At 34.6% G+C, this 4,050-nt stretch overlaps 1 long non-coding RNA gene across 1 annotated transcript; it reads left to right on the forward strand.

Moving 5' to 3' along the window:
- Positions 1-8: 8 nt before the first annotated feature.
- Positions 9-3,721, forward strand: LOC128249416 (uncharacterized). Its single transcript, XR_008265525.1, has 2 exons — positions 9-2,664; positions 3,277-3,721. It is a non-coding gene; the product is annotated as an uncharacterized LOC128249416 (long non-coding RNA).
- Positions 3,722-4,050: the final 329 nt, after the last annotated feature.

A 4,050-nucleotide genomic window follows, 5' to 3' on the forward strand; every position in this document is an offset into this window, starting at 1 on the left:
ATTAGCTGGCAGGATCATTAGCTGGCAGGATCATTAGCTGGCAGGATCATTAGCTGGCAGGATCATTAGCTGGCAGGATCATTAGCTGGCAGGATCATTAGCTGGCAGGATCATTAGCTGGCAAGATGAAATACTCAGAGTATTTTATCTGTCTTTACATTCTGAGTTCAAATGCTGCAGAGGTTGACTTTGCCTTTCATCCTTTCAGGGTCAATGGAATTAAATGACTCAGTTTTGCTAGTATTGCTAGCCAAAAAGATGTTTTGGACATGGATCAAAATTTTTTTAAATGTGGGAAAAGTATTCCATGAAAATTAAGAGTATTTCTTTTGTCTAAGGAAGATCAAAGGGAAGTTCGTTCTTTTTACTATAAAACAGAACATGAAGAGAAATTCTTTTATACCCTTGAAAGAGAAGTTGAAGAAAGCCCCATCTCAACATGAGGTAGGACGTGATCACCACTGACTGACAGGTGTAGAACATTTAGAAGTATGTGATTGGTTTTAATGAATGAGAACTAGGTAAAGAGATGAGCAGAACTGGTGCATGACACACCTCGCCATTGACGAGCAGTTTGTGGGAGAAAGGAATAAAAGGGTCACAGGTAGAGAAATTGCTATTGACACTGACCCCTGATTTGTTGTCAACTTTTGTGGAAAGGATGAGCAGGTGTAGAGAGGGGGGTGCAGAGGCTAAATACCTCCTTTTACATTATTATTGTTATTTATTTCATTAAAGTGCTAACAACTGTTTCCTGTGGTGTAAAGTATCAGTTGTGCTGTGGAAGGGGGTTGGTAAATGTGTGTGTGTGCAATAGACAAAGCCACACAAAAGCTACTAGCACACACACACACACACAATAATAGGCCGTGTGAGAGAGTGGGGGGGGGGATGTGTAGATGTGCAGCTGCCATTAGTATTCAAACGTGTGTGAGTATGTGTATGTGTGTGCACATAGATATGGAGTTTTTCCAACTATGTTCTAAACTTTCTTCGTAAAAGATATGTAACCTTATCTACTGGATATGGGTGTTACTGACTTTGTAATATCATGTGCTTGTCAAGCAAATTTATTACTGAAATGGTGTTTGGTGTGTTATGGTGGACAATGGATCAGAGAGCACAACAGTAAGAACTGAATCGAGAGAAGCAGAGAAGATAGAGGAAAAGATAGGGGTAGAGGCAAAGGAAAAGAGACAGGAATTAGGAACGAAAAGAGAAGAGAAAGGAGGAAGAAAAAATGAGATTAATGCAAGAAATAAAGTTAGAAGATGTCGTATGATGAACGATGAAGATGAAGCTAAACGGGGAAAGAATGAGAATTAGTAATGAAGAAAGGAGGCGAAATATTAATGATGATGATAGGTAAGAGGTAAGGATATCTTGCACAAGCCAGAATGAGGAAACGGGTTAGAATGGGAAAATATGACCAAAGAGAATAAGAGAAGATTTTCCAAGAAATTAATCTAAGAATCATAAAGGAAAGGACAGGATGTTATTGTCAAGTAGGGGAAATGTTTATGGAAGACATAAAATTGGTCATGGAATCTCCATGGGTACTGTTAATGATTATCATTATCTATATTATACTAAATTGTTATCTGTATTATACTAAAACTCAAAGTTTGTCTGTTTTCCTGCCATTTGATTAAGATGATAAAGATTACAAATAAAATAGTCATTTCCCCCTTTAAGAAAAAAAAAAAAAAATCAAGTTGCAAAATGTCGACACTTCAAGGAGTTGTCTCAGCTCCCGCCGTCCATCCTTTTTACTTTGCAAGTGCAGTAAATTTGAAAGATAGAAATTCTCCCTATATTTCTTATGAGATATTTTTGTATCACAGGTACTTGATATTTTTTTTTTTCTTAAAGGGGAACATTTCTAATTTTATTTAAAATAAAATATTAATCTTTATCATTTTAATCAAAAAGCAGAAAAAAATAACCCCCCCCCCAGATTATCTCTTTATAGACGAAGATCTGTTGCAATGGGAGAAGATGAATCGAGAATGGAAAAACTAACGACAAATGGGAAGTACGTTATAGTGCTACTTCAATGTTGAAAGTGTTGCTTCAGTGAGGTCAATTAAGTACGTCATCAAGTACACTCGGAAGGGAAATGACCAAGCTGCTGTTGAAATAAACAATGACAATGAAATTAGTCAATAACTAATGGCTTAGTTACATTGGACCATCTGAAGCAGTTGCATCCATTTTAGGATTTTCAATTCACGAAAGAGCACCTGTAATAGTGAGACTGCAAATTCATTTACCAGGATGAACAAAGAATATTGCTCAGAAACTATGAGGATATATATATATATATATGGCTGTCAATGAGTGACATATGAGAACAACATTGACAGAATTCTTTTCATTGTTCATCCATGATGACTTTGCAAAAACATTACTTTCTGCTGAAGTCCCCATGTAATTTCACTTGGAACAAAGAAGAAAGCAAGGAATAAAAAATTGACGGTCATTCATTTGAACATTTTCAAAGGAGAAACACTCGGTTGTGCTTTTTGTTGTCAGACCAAAGCCAAGAGAACTGTATTATTTAAGAATTTTGTTGAATGAGGTTCAAAACAGTACTTTTTTCCTTTCCCGCTGCGCATCAACATTTTCAACTTGGAATGGTTGTAACCCAACAGGTCATGGCAGGTACATCTAGTTACTATTATTCCTGCAAAATGCTTAGGGCATTTCGTCTGTCACCATATTCTAAGTTCAAAATTCCGCCAAGGTCAACTTTGTTTTCAAAGTGACAACTATTCACTGATCTATAAATTAAAAAATTTCTTTTGACTTAACATTCCGAGTTCAACTTTACGTTTCATCATTTCAGGGTCCATAAATTATGTAACAGTCAAGCCCTGGGGTCTATCTACTTGATTAGTCTCCTCCCACAAAATTTCAGGCCTTGTGCCTATAATAGAAAGTGTCATTATTATTCAGTAGTCTTATTTTTATCACGTGCTTTCACTTCACTACCGAGCGCAGCTCTGTGTGCCTTGGATATGTGCTGTGGTGCTCTTATGGTTACTGTATTGAAAGTGTTTAATGTAAAATGTGTGCAATGTCTAGTAGTGTTATTTTCTGTATGTTATATATATTTGTTAGTCCTGGTGTTTTTGTTATGTATTTGTCTGAATATTTTTTTATTATACCTAAGGCCCCTACTATGATAGGAATTGTTTCTGTTTTTAGATTCCACATTCGAATTACCTCTATTTCCAGGTCTTTGTAATTTCAAAGTTTCTCCATTTCTTTTAGGGAAACGTTGTCATCAGTTGGTATTGGTACATCAATGAGAAAGCATTGTTTTTCTTCATGATCTCTGACAACTATATCTGGCCTATTGGCCTTAATTTCTCTATCTGTGTGTATTGGCATATCCCAGAGTATGGTTGCTTATCATTATTATTAAGGGTAGTGAACTAGTAGAATTGTTAGTATCTTCAACAAGAGGCTTAACAGCATTACATCTGTCTTCACGCTCTGAGTTCAAATGCAGCCAAGGTTGACTTTGCCGTTCATCTTTCCAGAGCCAATGAAATAAGTACCAGTTGAACACTAGGGATGGGTTAACTGACCCCTCAAAACTGCTGGCCTTGTGCCAAAATTTAGAAATAATTATTATTATTATTACAAATAAAAAGAAAAAATATATAAAGAAAAAATACAATAAATGAAATAAAGAAATCAACAACATCATCAATATTGTTATTGTTATTATTATCATTATTATTATTATTATAAGAATCAGTGTTGCATCAGCTAATACAGGGTCCTAGATATCCCAGGTGCCACATTGTAGGCAATAATATTTATTTCATTTCAGACAGGGCTTCAATTAAAATATACAAATATATATAGATATATATATATACATACATACATACATATATATATTCATTTCACATATACAAATATACAGTAATACAATTGCAGCATATATATGTGTGTATATACATGCATACAAACATATATACATACATATATATATATATATATATATATATATATATATATATATATATATATATA

The sequence above is a fragment of the Octopus bimaculoides genome, chromosome 14, assembly GCF_001194135.2.
Source record: "Octopus bimaculoides isolate UCB-OBI-ISO-001 chromosome 14, ASM119413v2, whole genome shotgun sequence".
NCBI classification, from domain to species: domain Eukaryota; kingdom Metazoa; phylum Mollusca; class Cephalopoda; order Octopoda; family Octopodidae; genus Octopus; species Octopus bimaculoides.